This window comes from Frieseomelitta varia, unplaced genomic scaffold (assembly GCF_011392965.1).
Source record: "Frieseomelitta varia isolate USP_RPSP 00005682 unplaced genomic scaffold, Fvar_1.2 scaffold_368, whole genome shotgun sequence".
Lineage (NCBI taxonomy): Eukaryota > Metazoa > Arthropoda > Insecta > Hymenoptera > Apidae > Frieseomelitta > Frieseomelitta varia.
In genome coordinates, this window is record NW_025110110.1 from 159890 (window position 1) to 178138 (window position 18249).

Below are 18249 nucleotides of genomic sequence, written 5' to 3' on the forward strand. Positions count from 1 at the left end.
CCCCCCTCCCCCCCGTCGTCGTGTCCCCGTCCCCTTTGCAGCTCCGCGGAAATCTGCCTTTAGGCGTGTTGCAGAAGCACCGAGATCCGACGTGATAAGTGGTTAAACGGCAGTAAGTAAATGTTGTAACGCGCGCTTGCGAGCGGAACGCCGTTTCAAAGAGGTTGACGCATCAGACGATTATGCGTGTATCGCGCGACCGCCACCGCCACCGCCACCGCATCGCGTTATGAGATTAGGATTGGGGATGGAATTAGAAGATGGTCCGTTTGATGGTGGGTGATAGCTGGATGGTGGTTTTTGGTTGGTTTTGTTAGATGTGCATGATGATTGTTACATTTTGCACATCTACCGATGAAATATCTTGCTACACAGTATTGCTCGTGATATGTTTTGTATAATATGTTTAAGATGTTTCGAACGAGATATCTCGGGAGTTTTTTTTTCGTTAGAATTTTATTTCAATACGTTACACGAATCATGTACGTTGCATCGCGAGTTACTTCGATATTAGTTCAAATTGCGAGGTTAAATTTATTATATTAGGTTAAAAATAATATAATTTTTAAAGATATTTGAGAAGATATTTAAATCTTAATATACATCGTAATAATGTTGAAAGATATTCAAATAGCTTCTAAATTTTTCTATTACAATCGTAATAATCCTGTCCCATTGGAATAATAATTAGAATAATCGGTCCATTAAATTTCCTATATTACAAAATTCAATAGATTTTTATATCATTTTATAATATGTTGTAATATATTTTATAATACTTAATTTTAGAAGATTTTCGAAAAATATCTACATATATTCTTGGATGACTTTCTCGTTCATGTTGAAATATCTTTCACGATATTTTGTACCGATGTCGAGACGTATATAATAGATTCTACAAAAATGTGTTTACAAATTTACGTATATTGGTGTGTTTAGTTCAGAATTTCTTACGCGTATTTTCAAGGCTAATAAGAAACAAATAATTATAAACATGGCCAGATGTGGCTGTTGCCTCCAATTCCGAGAATGCAGTATTCGCGAGTGTTTCGTAGAAATCGGTCAATGTTGTCATTTCGTTGCTAATTTCTTGCGCCGTTTCAAGACCGATAGGAAGTGCTGTTGAAAATTATAAACATAGGTATGGCTACTGTCTGTAATTCCAAGAGCGCAGTCTTCGCGAGTGCCTCGTAGGGATCGGTCGATGTTGTGATTTCGCATGGCGCAACAGAACGTGTCTCGACATGATTTTGTCAAGTTAGTTCTAGCTTTTTGTTTCGCGAATAAACGTTAGTCCGCGCGTGTGTTCTTTTTGCAGGAGCGAAATTGCTTCTGAAGATACATTTTGTAAGATACTTTTTGACATACTTTTGTTCATGTTTTATTGCTTATTGTATTAGATTGCACTAATACAAGTAACATTTTTCTGGAAAATAGATTATGGTACTAAAATAATAGTCTTGATTGTACATCACGTTATGTTACATTTAGCTATAGTTTCATTCTCAAATACGATGAGTTACGAAACGCATACTATAAAAGGTTCTATACATATTTTTGATTTGCTTTAATCTTGACTTATATAATTAGTACAATCTCGTTACATTGTTAATGAAGTTTAAAAATGTTTGATACAATATACATGATATATTCGCAAGATATAATAAATGTCCGAATGCTTTCGTAAACAATTGAAGCAAACAATTTAACTAAATAAGAACTTAATTCTGATAAATTTCTTTTAGATTGCAATATATGAAAAGAATATTCTCTACATGTGAATTTGAAGTAACCAATAGCATTGCATATTCGTACTGTTAAAACCTAGAAACGGGAGCAATTGCTGCTCGTATTTCTATCCACGTACAGGGATTTCGGGACGAGCACGATATTGTTAACAAGTCGCTTCCCTTTAAATTATGCCCGTCGGCTAATAACAGGGAGACACATGACATTCGTGCATGGCAATAATTAATTTTCGCAATTATGCCCGCCTTCGTTCCTTCCTGCTCCGCATCACTTCACTCGATGTACTTTCTTTACCCCCCTAACCCTTCTTCCAACACATCTATCCTATGCCTCGACAGATTTACATACGTATCCTTAAAAATCAACCTTGCTTGTTACTACGACTATGGCTAACCTATCATGAAACGATTTTCTGCTTCCAGGTAAATACCACAACGTCTCTGTAGAGCAGTATTTAACCTATTAATCACTCGAGCCTACCCTTTCTTCCTGGCTGGTAAGTCATGAAATATATTTGTTCACTTTTAATGCATTCGAGGTAATATGCACTATATATTAGTCTATCAAATGTTTGAATATTTCTTATTGATATATTGAAGACAGAAGTAAATGAAAGTATTATATATTGTATTTAGGATATGAAATTGACATTTGTTAATCGTGGGTATTGAAGTTTCAAAGATTTGCAATACATATATAATATATGGAATTATATGAAATATTCAAAGTAGAATATTTGTTAAAATATTTAGTAAAAAAAAAAATTTTAGCTGCGTTCATAAAAATATAAATTAAATGTTAGATTCTTTTACATATAACACAGCTAGGAAAAGGTACAACATAGTATGATACTATGGTATAAAGTATTAGAAAAGGAAATACGTGAAAATTGGAATTAATCTGAAATTAAAATAAATAAGAAAAGAGGAAAACGAATAGTTTATAAAACACGTCGACTCTTGATTATCATTTTATAACTTTAGATTTCGAATGGATTAACTCATACACTCTCGGTGAAATGTCTTAGACATTCTTCATTAATATTAAATATATTCAAAATAGTACTAAACATTAGAAATCTGAGATCTTGAGAATATTACTTCAGAATTCTTTTTACATAAAATATTACCTAATTTTTCTAATTTTAAAATAAATTAACACTTTCTGAACTCTTGGTTATAGTATAACTTTATTATATCATAAAATATCATTCGAATCTTCTAATTTCCAAACAAGTATAGTACCTGTTCTAAGACCTTTCAACGGTGGTGTACATCATGCTTCGTTAAACTTATTCTTGTGATCTGCTGTGGTTCAGCAAACGTCTCGTTCCCAAATCGTATCGTTACCGTATCGTTACTAGGTCGGCGAGGAAGTGAATAAATTCCATTCGAAACGCGAAACTTCGAAAAATCGCGAGCAACTCTCGCCAGTCTGCGCGACGTCGAGCTACGGTCGAAAGCTTTGGTCTCGGCTGGAAGGGTCGCGGGGATGGGCGGCGGGAGTAAATTAGTAATTAGAAATCTGATACTGGTAAGGTAAGTCGGTGTTGTTTCGGCATTGCGTGGCAGTGCGCGTCGCGTGGACTTCTGCGACAGGCACGGCCTCGCGTGACCCGACGCCCCCGCTTAGGGTGGGCCAGGGGTCGCTCCGAGCAAGGAGCAAGCAACGAAAGGAGGGTAGGTTAGGGGGAGGGGGTGGGAGGACGAGGAGACCGTCCTGGAAAACGTAAGGGATGACAATTATGCCCTACAGGTAATTGCCAGGTTGCAGCTAAACGGAGCGGGCGGCCTAACCTGTGTCCCCTTTCTCGCCCCTCTTCGATAAACCGCGCGGAGCACGCTCTGAAACGCGAGCTTTCATCAGAAAATCATGGCTTTTAAAAAGCGTCACGCTTTCCGCGACCTTCTAATTTATCATACCCGCGGTTTTCGCCTTTACCAGTATGGACACACGATCTTCGAGAACCGTGACGGAATTCCTTTGTTTAGACGACGATTTTATTTCCGTCAGGCTTTTCTTTAATCTCGTGTGTCACGCTGTGTCTTTCTGCATTTTGCGCTTTTCTTTTCGTAATAATTGATACACATTGCAAACGTACGAATACATAAAATCGTTCACGTGTAATTTTGACTTATCACGGAAGTTTTTGTTCTATTTCGTGCAAAACTGGTCGAAGAGCATCTTTAACTTTCAATCGTGTTATATTTTTAACTAAACTGTTGTTGAGTAATTCTATAATTATTTATAGAAGGTTTATTTATGTATTTTATGTTTCTGTTTGTCTTGGTTTAAATTAATAGAGTTTCTCGAATGTAACCGTGTAGGCGTACATATTTCGAATGTAGTTTGTGAATAATTAGAACTTTTCGTGAAGAAATTAATTTTGTTTCTTAATATTTCTGTTTGCATTAGATTAGTATAAAGTTAATGAAGGGATTTTTTTATTGAATATAGTACTATATTTTAATCGTGTTTTTGTAAATATATAGCGTAGACATATTTTTAACCAGATTAGTCTATTAAAAGTAAGCTACCGAAATTGTTTTATACTATTCTTTCCTTCTGTCTACGTAGTCGATTAAGCCGTTGACTATAGATATCCCCCTTATAATCTAATTTAAATGCTGTTACTGACTCATCCTTCTCAAGCGCCGTGGAATTCTTTTCTATCATTGACAAGCATGACGTGTTCGACACGTTATCTCTTACTCGTTCACTTTGTGTTAGTGTTTCATTGATCGGGCATGATATAACAGTAGCAAACATTCTTTCACATCAAATGCGATTGTCGATTTATTACTCCAAATCACTTGCTATTTATAACATCAGATTTTTCATATCCATCGTAACTTTATTCACTTTTTTTTTTTTTTATCAAACATACATATTGGCTACAAAAAATATTTGTATATATGTTTTCCATTTTCCAGCGAAATATATTATTATCAGATATTCTATTTCTTTGTCATAGTATCAAATTCTTACAATCATTGAGTTCTGTTTTAAAAAAATTAAACAGGTACGTAAACTCTTTTAATCACAAATATAACTCAAACAGTTTATAAATAAATACCAGTACCTTTAATAATATCATTTCACATATTGAAGGGACATGATTTTGAAATTGACGATACTTCAAATTTTTGAACGACAGTATACGCAATGAATAATAAGAAAACTTAATTAATACGTAAATTTTCTAAAACATACAAATACTATTTCCGTAGCCAAAGTTCGCGAATTAATCGCAATAATCAATTGCAAGGTAATTCCGTCAATTCTTACACGTACATATACATTCCACGTACGCTATACAACGTTCCAGTGCTGATTCAATGTTTTACACTCGCCGACTGTGCCCCTCCACCACTTCTATCGACTACTGAATAAAAAGATCGAACGTAGAACGTAATATCAAAGTACGTAGAAATCCTCGAAAACGCAGAATTTAGAGGATGGTGAGGAGAGGGTGGTTGGCGGGAGGAGGACGAGGGTCGACCCCTCGGCGACAATCGTCCACAAAATTAGCCACAAATGTGTGTTATTTCGCCGGGCGAGCTGATGTGCGGTGACGTATATGCCCGGCATCTATTATGAAAGCAGTCCCGTAAAAGCTGCCGCCGTCTGACGCTCGTTCCGCACGCGCGTTTTCCCACGTGCTCGTAAGCCACGTAGTCCGGTAGCTGGTCGGTGCGCGCAACGGCCATAAGCGGCACAGCATAAGACGCGTTTAGAATCGCGTAGCAAGGTGCAAGAGGGAGAGAGAGGGGGCTGGTGCAACGATAGAAAGGAGAATACGCGCCGCTATACCGCTGTCACTTTTATCACGTTATTGGCGTTGCACCGCCACCAAGAGGCCACGTGGCCTGTGGCAGAACGCGGGCATAAGTCGGCGTCGCTTGTGCCCGGAACACGCCGCATGTCAAACGAACACTTGGCCGATCAGTACGCCCCAAGCCTTGGCACGCTTTATGTGTTTTTACGTACGTGTCTGTTGGTCAGTTCCGTGAATCGAAACGAGGGTAGCGAGTACCTAGGAGAGAGAGAGAGAGAGAAAGAGAGAGAGAGAGAGAGAAGTCGCGTGATCGTTAACTTCATTCTTACCTCGAGAACGAGTTTTCGGAGGTTCTATTTCACGGCTTGCGAGGTTCGCCGTTTCTTTTTTTTTTTTTTTTTTTTTTTTTCGGTAACGATAAGACTTGGAAGTGCTTGGAACCGTTTTGACGAAAACCGTAGTGACTGCGGGAGTGATAAAACTCGACTTTCCTTCGTTTTTGTCGCGTGGTCAAGTTTTTGGCGAGGGAGGGTATTACGTAAGTATGACATATTTGTTTAGATGTGATAAATTTTTTAAAGGTGAAAATATTGTAATAATCGTTGGATGTATTCAATTGTGAGGTATTCAGTTGTGAGGTATTCAATTTTCATAAGCATATTAGAGCTTTATTGATTGTCATTAATTTATTTTTTTATCATTTTTATTAGTTATATCGATATTATTAGTTTCCCGATTCTTCACATTATTTCGTTGGTAATTAATCTGTATTTTCGTTTAAAAGTCTTAGAACACCTACTTACTATTTTAAAAATCCGGTATCTATCGTAAATATTTAAATTATATACGTATTTTATAATACACACACAACTATTGATGTATTAATAATTCAGAATTTTCGTTGTACGAAATAGTAATTAATTCTTTCAATTTCAAAATCAACGTAGCATTTGTCCCAAGACTTTTGAACGAAGGTGTACATACATCGTTCTGTTTCTTCCCTGTTTCAATCAATTCTTCGATTTTGATAGTACGAACAAAGTAAAAATTGCCCGGATTATCGTCACACTTTCCGTCGTTCGAAACAATTCTGCTGGTAACTCGTGACTGGTAGATTTTCAAAGTATTATTTCACGGGGTGCTTAGATGCACATCGAACTGTTTCTTTGGTAGTTTCGTTTCGTGCACGCGCCACCAAACGCCGCACGTGAAGCGAACTGAAAAGTATGGCAAAAGGAAAGAAAAAAAAAAAAGAAAAAAGAAAAAGAAAAATGGTCGAACGGTTGGTGTGATGTCGTGTCATTCGAGTGGCGGTCGCATGCCAGCCGGCGAATTAGCGTCGAGTGGCTAGAGTTACCAGTAGAAGAACACGTATAGAGGCTGACGTTCGCATGACGGATGTCGATTCAATAGCTCGATTTCACCGACCTCGCAGCCCCGATGCCCCTCCGGCATCGCGGAGAAATTTTACACCGATCGATCGCGATTAATCCTCGGCTCTGGTAGTTTAGGATCATAATCTCCTCTAGTCCGCGATACGTCAATTTCTAATACAATTTTACGGTGCACGAAACAGTTCGCGTTTGCCTTGTTAACTAACATCTTCATTGAATTATATTTGATAATTAACGTTGAACTTGAAATTAAAAGAAAGTGATTAATCATCTGCGGAGTTTTATAAATTTACACATAGGAAAAAATTTTTAACTGCAAGGTAATGGTAAGAAGTGTATAAAATATAATACTCAAAGTACGATTCTATAATGTTTGGTACGAGTAAAAACAATTGTATATCGAGATTCTATCTTTTTATTTACTTCAGTGATTAAGAAGAGTAATTTGAAAAATTAATTGGATCTTTTTTCGTTTAAGAGAATTCGAAGCAAATAATTTTCAACCGTAAACTTGTATTCTTTCTTTTCCATTGTTTATAATGTATTTTTATATTCACTTAGGTAAACACGTGAATATTTCAAGTTGCAAGAAAGATGTCGTTTCCTTTGCGTAAACTGAAAAGTTTGCACGATTGCTATAAATTTACTCATCGAAGGAGAGGGATATAAATTGAAGGAAAGAGATATAATTGAATCGAATTCGTAGATCGGTATCAGACTGGTCAGTTTGAGTGAATTATCGATAAGACCAGACCAGTTGCTCGTCCCCTCTGCGTTTCCTTTAGCATGGACATCGACGTACTTTGTACCTATCAATTATTCGATCCTCGCTGTGCATGTCGTTGCTCTAAAATTTCTCCCTTGCTTTTACCCCGACGGTGTTCGTTTATGTTTAAAGAGGTAGTCGATCGCTATGTTTATCGTAGAAGAAGAAAAAAAAAAAAAAGAAACAAACGGAACTGTGCTAGGGTAAATTGCATGTTCAGAGAGAAGTACGAAACACGAAATGTTTGGTTGAAAGTATAAATAGAAAACTCTGCTCTTCAGATATTTTACAAAATTAGATTTCTTCAAATCTAACCAAAAGTTTCCAGTCCAAGTTTCTAAATAACAATTTGAAATAACTATGAAATAGCTGTTAAATTGCCACGCGTCAGTGATGTTTAAATTTATGAGTGTAACGTTTCATTCTGTTTAATTTTAACACCTTGGCAGCAAAATTACGCTTTATATGTCTAGATTGGCGCCATTCATCCGCGATAGCTTAAAATTATGTTTAAGGCATAACCAACCTTCAAGTAGTGTCATTGGAATATATGTAGGTGTCTATAGAAATTCATAAAATTTTAGAATTTAATAGTTTCTAAAAATTTAGAATATTTTCTTCGAATTAAACTAAATTGAAAATATCAAATGTCTTCTAGAAGATATCCAGTGATATTACCTAAGACCAAATATCCGATGAAACGAAACTTCAACGACTACGTATTCTGTCGTTGGGATGACAGCGTCATCCATCGATCTGTTAACATATTATTTGTAATATTTTACCGTATTTCGAGTATAAATCACATCGAAAGAGTCGTTTTCACAAGGAAAATCACGTATCCGTGAAATCAATAAATCCAAATTTAACAGCCTCTAATAAAAGGAGTTCGCGTTCAATGATTCGTTGAGCGGCCACGCGGAATCTCGATCGCGGTAATAATTTATCGTTGGCACGGTGGAAGTCGATGGCAGCGATATTACTGGATAAAATAAGCCATTAAGTCAGCGACGCAGCCGCGGAGACTCTCTTCTTGGGCGTTATACGTAAGACGTTCATGAAGACGACGTTCTTCCTCGGCGACCGATCGTGGAAGACGAAGGGCTGCCAGGGGAGGAAGAGTCGAGGGTCGAAGCCAGGATTACCCATCCGACCGAAAGGAGATTCCACTAAGCTTTCAGATTTTACCCTCTTAGCCGACCAAGGATTATAAAACGCAAATACGTCCCTTGATTAGTGAGGATAAAGTAAACATCGGTTTGCCGTCGCGGCTGTTGCTCGCGCGAAATACGTTGTCGTTTCGTGAGAATGACTCCATCCTGTCCGGTAAAGTAAAGTCGTCGCCCGTCTGTCCGGAACGGATGGAGTATTTCTTGATATTCGAATTTTAATGAATTTTCAAGTAACTGGAGATTGTATATAGCTTCGTTTATACGGGACAAATTCAAAAATAGCGGAATTATCAGAGTTCGTTGATGATTTTCTTTGTCGACAGTAATTTTTCGTTTATACGACAGGAGTTTGTGTTTAGATAAGTGAATTCAACCGACAGGAATTCATTTAATCGGACCAGAATTTGATTCAAATTAGAGCTCGTATGAAACAATGTTGCTGTATTGTAAAAATTTGCAGGGATCGTTCGGATTGAGTAGATTATTACTTCAACTTCCACTCTACACTTTGAAACGAGTATTGTTGAATTTTCACAATGAGTGTTATAAGAATTCTAAATCTCAACGAAAATAAATTATTTCAACTACCCAGTTTGGTTATCACGCGCGATAACCAAGATTTTCCAGAAGAACTTCTTACATCGTCGTTTTGCGTACAAAACTTGGAGAATTTTGGACCAACGTTACGGCCAACGATACAAAAAAAGAGAGATCATAACGGAGAGATCCGCGGCTCAGGTCCGAAATTCGATATAATTTCGAGGGTAATTTCAAGATAGCCACTTTACGGGGATAAACTGTGGGAAGATAGAAGTTTAGAGCGTAGGGAAGCCTCAAGCATCCTACGGAAGTCTGGCTCTAATTAAGCGCCTCCTACCCTTGCCGCGGTTCCTTCACTCATCATCTTTCATCTTGCTTCAGCATCCCTCTCCGTCAACGTTTCACCCGGCTGAGAATCCTCGCGAAGGTCTGAGGCGAAGGTAACCATCCATCCTCCGCGTGTTATCATATTCCTGATTGTTATGTCTTCGCTGACGATACCCCGGTCGCTGACGTTTTCTCTTCGAAGTCGATGCACGCCTCGATAATTTTCATTGTCGTGCTTCCTTTCTCTCCCTCTCTTTCTCTCTCTCTCTCTTTTCTTCGCCTCTTTTTTTTCCCCGATTCGCCACTTCAGCCGCGTTCCGACTCTCGTTCTGTCTTTCCGACGATTTCTCTGCCTTACTTCCACATTTACACGCGGTTCTGTCTTTTTTCGTCATGGCTGCCTGGAAATACGAGAGAGCACGAGCTCCTAATTAAATTCCACTCCTTCCTAGCGTGTCTTTTTTTTCTCTCTCTCTCATTTCTTTCTTCTTTTTCTTTCTTTCTTTTTTGGCTCGCTCAACCGAACCTTAATTGCGCCGGAATCGAAATGGTTGCTGCCCTCGCTCTGCCGATCTCCTCTTCGGTTCTTCCTACTTGCGCCTCCTCCAGCCTGCTCTCTTAATTGGCGCATAATTATGTAAACAATTCTAACGTCGGGCCGAGGGTCGGGAAGGGCCACCCCCTTCGTCTTCGGTTAAACCGCGGGGCTCTATACTTAGCGGTGTCATCAGCCGTGACAAATCGCGAAACTATTCCGCGACGACGAGCCTCGCGAGCTACGAGGGGGACACGTGACGTTGGGAAGAAATTAGCGAGCCGAGTAATTAGCATGTATTTGTGTAAATGCACCACGGACCCGGATCCTCCAGAGTTTCTCCGTCGTTTTAGTCGTCAACTGTGAAAAAAATCATTCGAGAGATAGGTAACATGTCTTGTATTTAGAATGGCATTGCCACGAAATACTTGGTGCACTTCACGTGCATTTTCCTTATACATCTACATGCGAGTGTAATTTCGGTAAAAATTGAATCACGATAAACTGCTTGGCACACTCTGGTTCTTCTACTCTTCCTTTTAGGAAGAGGAAAATACGTATATTGTATCGCTATTGAATAATTTCCCCGCAGAATTTATTACCAGATTGTGGATTTTTTACACAAATTTACATTTTTGAGAAAATTCTGCGAAAATTTAAAAAATAGTGCCTATTCCGTTATATACGAGTATACAGTTAAGATGTTAAATATTATGACGAGTACTTTCGTATAATATTTAATCCACATTTTATCTTTAAATAGCCCATAAATACATAAAAATCCGCAATCTATTACCACAACTTACATTATTATTCCAGACACTTTTACCAAATCCATCCTCTCCTTTCAAAACTCGTCTATCTCGATCTATCACCAAAGTCGCAAAGTCTTCTCGCTCGTGTATAAAATATTTAATTTGAGACGTGTCGCGAAAGTTAGATCGACAGCCTGGGGCTATCGCGATCAAGAAAAGAAAAAAAAAAAAAAAAAAGAAACGAGCGAGAAAATTCGTCAATTAAGAAAGACCGAAAGCGGCAACGACTTATTTACAACGGTTCGAGACAAAAAGGCAACCGGTGGGATGAAAAGTGTTGGGTATTCAGGAGCGATGAAGGGATGATACAGAGGAGAGGGGGCAGGGGGAGTGGGTGAAGGTGAACCGTGCTTGCGGCAACATTATCTAAAATTCAAGCTGTAATTACTTTGCTGGGCGGCGCTCCGCTTGATTTATAGTCATCGCGCGATGCAGCTGCGTGGGTGTAAGTAATTAAAAATGTACCATCGCGTGGTACGCTAGCCTTCTTTCTCCCTCCGAGCCGTGCCTCTTCTCCGGGGGAGGGAAGACGGTTTAAAACGGGGTTTCGCCCGTGTGGGAACTAGGGGTTGCTTCTTTTTCCAAACCCCCAGGTATACCATCTCGTATTTCGGCGAGAACGATTGCCCCGATGAAGATTCCCGGCCGATGCGCGCAAATGTTTCTCGAATTTCGTAAGCGGTTCGATATCCTCGCCTGTATTACGTCTGTATTCTGTTTGAACGTTGTTTGTTCTTGATTTATTCTTTGATTAGCTGCATAATTGATTAGGAGAGTGACCGAGTAATTTCTACTTGTTGTTAGAAAACTTTTCTACAACGAGTCTCGTTGAAACTCTCTTTCGTGTGAAACTTCTCAGTATCGGTGCCTTTTCATCTGAATTTCAATTTCGACCTCTATATTGTCGGTCAGTATTTTCCAAATTGTCGTAATATTGATCAACAAGGTGGCTTTCTTGTATTCAGTAAGGAGATACTTATAGGGCTTTTATCAGACTATTATTTTTATTTTTTTAAGAATCTGAATGAAAAAATGGAACCTAAATAGAAATTTGTTGTAACAGACAGTTTATCTATTTTTGCATATTACACTTTGTAAATTTTCTGCATCCTTCGATTTCTCAAAAGTGCACAGTCTAGCTTTTATATATCCGAAGTTATTTACATTGAAAGAACAATTCCTCATCCTTATAAATAAATATTTTTCCTTCCTAAACAAAAGTACGATATTAAAATTTTGCTGAAATCTGAAATTTTTATCAGAACTCGCTCTCCTTAATGTTCACGTCTATTCACCAGGAAAGAGCCACGAAATCAAACCCAAAAGTTTCGGCTAAATGGTTCGGATTACTCCATTTTCGGAACCATACGTTTCTTCATCATTCTCAGCACAATCGACAGCGATTAACTGTCCGAGCAGCGGGTCGCCGATCAATTCGGTTCACGGGTAACGTCGGCCATAGCGGTTAGTTGGCACAGTCTCCAGGTTAATTGGCCATTCATGGTTAATTTGGTCTGGCGCGAACCCGTAAGGCGATGGAAACGACCCTTCGACCCTCCGGAGACCGACTCGTCGATTTCGTATTCGTCTCGTGACGAGAGGGCTCGAGGTCCTCGCGCCGATACCGATTTCTCCGCGCCTACTCTCTCAACGCGATTCTCACACTCCGCATAATCTCCCCAAAAGGTAGAAATACCTCGTGTCGTTTTCTTCTTCACATAAGATGACACATACACACACACACACACACACACACACACACACACGTCAGACGCATTTATACCGATACAATGAAGAAGCCTGTTTCCTCATACGAAATTTTTAGATCACATTTGCTTCGAAAATGATCGATTTTCCAATAGTTCATTTAATATGCTGTTTCTTTTTTATTGCAACTGTTGATGAATCAATGGACGAACTGTTGGATTCGCATTCGGTTGAAAAATCTCCGACGATTGTAGAAGAAATTCCACGTTAACGCGGCCATTCTCTCTTCGTTTTGCGGTAACGTTTGCTCGATACTCGCGGCGCGTATTAATTAGCCCACCGTTAACGAGTGCGCGGCTAAACGGTTCGTGACCGTGGGTCGTCTGACCTGCGAATCGTAACAGTTGTTACGCCGATAGTGGCTGCGAACAAGGCGACGGGCTGGCGTGTAGATTGGCGAAAAACGCGATTCAGTGGGGAAACGAGGGTGGAAAAAGAGTTTCGGGGTTGAAACTTCTTCGCCAGCTTTCGTAATAACTGTGATCTCGGTGATTTTTTAATTAACCCTCTGGGATTTTTATCCCCGTTCTATTATCAATATACTTTTGCAATAATAACGATTAGCTCGCGAGTTTTTTTTATATAAATTCATATTTTTGCGAAGATAATTTAAAAAGCGATGTCTAGGTAGAGGTTTGTTTCATTCATTGAAAGTTTCGGACACACGTTTTCTGTGTACTGTATGCATTTTACAAATGTTTACAAAGTGAGAGAAATTCATAAAAATCCACAGTCTCGACAATGACGAACTTCGACGTTTGCAATTGCCGTGAAAATTTACCGAGAGATGGATAGATTTTGATTTCCATTAGCAAAAATATGTATTCAACATATTCTTGGAAATCACTGTGTACCTTCTGTACTTGCATGAACCTGCTTCAACGATTTCATCAATATTACCACGCAATCTTCGAAATCATCTGACCCCTTTTCAATAATGATCCAGCTAATACGTCGTCTCGGACAGAAACTCGGACGTGAATTTATAATAACGACCGGCGGTTCGCGCGGAGAGTATAGAATTCAAGAACACCTGGGGGAGATTACTAATGTGGCCTAACTACGGGCAGAGGGGTCGCCGTCGAGGTATCATCTCGGGTTTGATCTCGAGGAGACGCAGCGATTCTCAGTCCTCGGTGCATTCTCGTCAGCCAGAGGAACCGTTAAAGACGACCGGGTGGGAGGAGAAGAGTTTCGTTGGACTTAGACGATGGAATACGTGGCTCGGTTCTGTCACCTATAAGCAATTCTGGACGCGTCAGTCCGCGACCGAAGTTGGTTCCTCTGCTTGCTTATCCACTTTCGTACGTGTTGGTACTGAACGCGATACCGCGACAGCCTCGCCGGGCGTCTTGGAAGTTATTACTTCGCTGGAATCCGCGATCTCACGATTCCGTGGATGCCACGCTCTGCCTCTGTGCTTCTTCTTCTTCTCCCGAGGTCGAAACTTGGTTACTTTGCATAATAACCGCGCTCTCTCCCCCTCGCGCAACGAATCTACGGAGTATCGACTGTGTCTACGTGACGCCGGATAGATTCGTACTTGCCAGAAATTTTGATTCGGTCAAAAAGAAAAAAATCGACGAGTTTTGAAAAGTGACACGCGTGACGATAACGATATTTCAAGTACTTTGAATATGTATTTACATACTACACTGTGAAAAATTCAAATCATTCTGGGACGGTCGACACTCGAAAAATCCTGAAAATCTTGGGAATTTTGAAAGTCTTGAGCAAGTCTGTCGATAAGCCTTATTGGAAGACTTGTTTGGAATATTTCATTCAATTCAGTTGCATAAATGATGTACTTAAAATGCTTGTAACGTATTGATTATGTGCCAAGTTTTAAAGATTTATTGAAATAACAAAATTCTTCAAGAGGTTCTAGAGACTTTCAAGACTTCTTTCCAATTTTGACAATATAGTTTACGAGTTATACCATTGCTTTAAACACCCAAACGTTTGTTTGATATTGATGCAGTTCATCACGTTTGTGCGATAGTTTGGAGGTTTTTGTATTACACCCGCTACCTGAATCAATATCCACGTAGAACCCGGTCTGTCCCCGCGACGATGACTTCAGCGAAATTATCTTATGTATAGTTTTTCAATATGAATTTTGTTGCTTAGAGGTGCGATATTCTACAAGTATTAAATACACGGTACGTCAGGCGTGTTTATACAAACTGATACCAGGGAGAAAAAGTTTCGCCACTCTGACGCTTGACGAATCTCTAAAATTACATCTTCATAACGAAGATTCTTTGCTACCACGCATAATTTTCAAGCTTGAAGAGACGAAGAGCCGTTGTCTACGCCGACTCTAATCGGAAGAGCAGGATACCGCATACGTATCGACGGTAGAGAATCGAGCGCGTCCGCATCCTTATGCAAGGTCTTGCACGCGCTTTCGAGGGTTCGAGGAGCAGGAGAGAGGCAAGAGCGACCCTAGACACCGCAATTCACACATTGAATGCCTTGCGAGGCTTCTCCATCCACTTCTAGTCCCTCGTCCATGGTTTGCAGGACGGTCGCGTTATCTAGTATCTGGCTAGGAAGAGCGAAGGACGAAAGGTAGAAACGAACAAGGACGAGGATCGACGAGAGAGAGTGAGAGAGAGAGACGTGGAGCAGTTCGGTAATCTTCGAGTTTACAAGACGCAAACAGCTTAGGTGGTAACGCACCGATAAGATCTGAGCCTCCCCCTTTCCCGATATACCGCTGATAGCCGTCGTTAGGCCGTGGTTAGGACTTCGTCGAATCCTCTATAGAGGAGATCCTTTGCTCCTCTGCTCCTCTGCCCTACTCTCTCGCAGTGTGTCGTTTGCCTATCTGAAATCTCTCGTGTACCTTGGCCTCGGTGATAAGGATTTCCTACGTTCAATACCGGTGCAGCACGCCTCGGATCATATTGCTCCGGGTTGAAGTTCATCCGAGGACTTGAGGCTTGCGACTTAATAGCGAAAGGCTGTGTGTAACGTATAGCTGACGGTGGCCGCGGAGGAGGTTTCAATTCCGGGGTGCCCTAGCATCCCTTATCCTTACTAGCCACAACCGGCTAGAGGCGTAATCTAAATTAATGTTCGCCTATCCCGGGCATAAACCTGCGAATTAAAGCACGACCGACTTAACATCAGGCGGGGGCCTGCTGCTGATCGAAATTGCGATTTTCACCGGAGGCCTCCCGATGAACGCGCGTTCTCGCTTTTCGTCGAATACGGGAGGGGGTTGTTTGCGGGGAATTTCACGTTTGTCGCGTGAGAGTTAAAAATTCGTCGTCCTCAATAAAGAGTGTTGTCTCATTTTGAAGATGTATCGTGAGTAGACGGTGGAGTTTTATGCACTGTCTCTGAAGTAAAATATACAATAATATAATAAAATATAATAATATAATATAATATATAATAATAAAAATATATAATATAATATAATAATATAATATTTAAAGTATAATACGTTCTAGACTAGGTTACTTTTTTAATTATCTTCGTAAAAATATGAATGTACGTCTCAATCTATTTCATCTTGCGGAGAAAGATAAAAATTATTATGTTGTTTTCATTTAAACGGTACGTACAACTGTTCTACAATTTTTAAGTCTGTGAAAATTCACCTGTTACGTATTGATCGCAGAGTAAATATTCAATCGCGATTTTCTCGCACTTCTCCCCTGTAGCGAAAGGGTGGTTTTCACGTTGCACCGTTCACGCGAGTTCGCGTTCATGCTGCGCAACGTCGCGCATGGTTAATTATTTTGGGAAACGATCGATTCCCGATATTTATTTTTAAGTATACACCGGGAAAACAGGAAGAGGAAGGGACAAGGAAGAGATGCGTTGGGGTTGTTAGACAATTTTTTTGAACGGGGTTGACAGGAAGGGTGACAGCCACGTTTTTCTATGGTACACGGCAAGGGGCTGCATTCAGTGGCGGGTCACTCGGGGAAAAGAGGCCATTTCACAGGTCTTTGCGTCTCGATTCACCTTCCGTGGACTCGTTTAACCCTAAAATACTCTTCCTCGCTTCGCTGTATCTCAAAAATAGACGTTTATTTCTTCGACTCTTCCACCGAGGTATTTCTTCGCTCCTCAGTTTTGCATTCGTCGCGTTAGAAATGCAACGTTTTTCAAAATATTTTCCGTCACTTCTGTCAGTGATTTTTATTAAATTTCAAAATTAGTCGAATGGATCTCTCTTAGAAGCATAAGATTCGTATAAATTTATAAATCTCCAATTCCTTCACATTCAGGGATGTAATTTCAATTATCCTTTTCTCCAACCATTAATCATCTTCAAATTCCCTCGCTTTAAATTACAAATTACAGTCAGGAAATTTTTCAAATTTTCAACGTAACAATTAATATAATCTCACATGCTTAAACAAACTTTCTACCGCGCAACAGTCGAACACATACACACAAACTTACCTTCGCACTTCGAACCTGTATATCGCGTGTACGCGGGAATCCACTAGCGGAACGCCACGACCGTTCTTTTTCCCATTACCAAATGCAAATAGAGGAGCTAATTTTAATTTTACGCATATTAAAATCCAGCATTCCTCGGTGTTGCTCAGCTGTCGGGGAGGGCGGGGGGGGGGGGGGGGGGGGGGGGGGGGGGGCAGAGTGGAGAAGAGAGAAGCGGGGTTGTTGGCTCCGGGATAAGAAAAGGTGGATCGCGTCGCGGAATCGAGGGGGAGTGGGAGAGGGCGGGGGGGAGGGGGGGTTGAAGGGGGTTGGAACGCTCCGTTGGGATTAGTCGGAAAGCGATTTCATCCTCGTGGGTGGTTGCAGCCAGGAAAACGTGCCCCTCTTCGGCTGTTACCCTCTCGAAGCCGCCGTTACCTTGGCTTGTCTCGCTCGCGGGTGGAAAGCCGGGCGAAAACCAAAGCCCGAAATTAGAATACAAACCCATCAGCGGCGGCGTTCGTGGTCTTAGGACCCTGGTGCGCGCGCGGGGAAAGAGAAGGCGAAGAGAGTGTACGAGAATCGAGATCGGTGGGGGAGGGAAGGCGCGAGATTCTGAAGGAAGCCGCGCTTTCGAACACAGAGAGTCTAATTTACATACGCTCCATAAGAGAGACACCAACCACCGGTTAGGGGGATCAGAAGGGGAGGGGGAGGGGGGAGTGAAACGCGTACAAGCCGCGTCGTTCTGCTGGAAAATACTGTAATTGGTTGCGTTGCTCGCGAGAGACGAGAGATGAATTCTGTGATTCGCGACGGATTTCTCTGGAACCGCGCGTTTCCCGTCTTGCTGGGCTATGTTTTATGGAAAATTCGCAGTTTCTGCCGCGTGCTTGATTCGATAAGACGCGATTAGGTTTGGAATATTCTGAAATTCGATACGGAGACAACGTGGAACTCTGTTTGGGCACGGTCAAAAGTTTGTATACACTTTCGTTA

General features: G+C 40.5%; 1 long non-coding RNA gene across 2 annotated transcripts in view; it reads left to right on the forward strand.

Annotated features, from left to right (window-relative positions):
* The window catches only part of LOC122530963, a 148313-nt gene that overhangs the window by 20028 nt on the left and 110036 nt on the right, over positions 1 to 18249 (forward strand). For both annotated transcript variants that reach the window (XR_006307155.1, XR_006307154.1), the window contains exon 2: positions 2172 to 2245. This is a non-coding gene — a long non-coding RNA (uncharacterized LOC122530963). The remainder of the gene's footprint in view (positions 1 to 2171; positions 2246 to 18249) is intronic.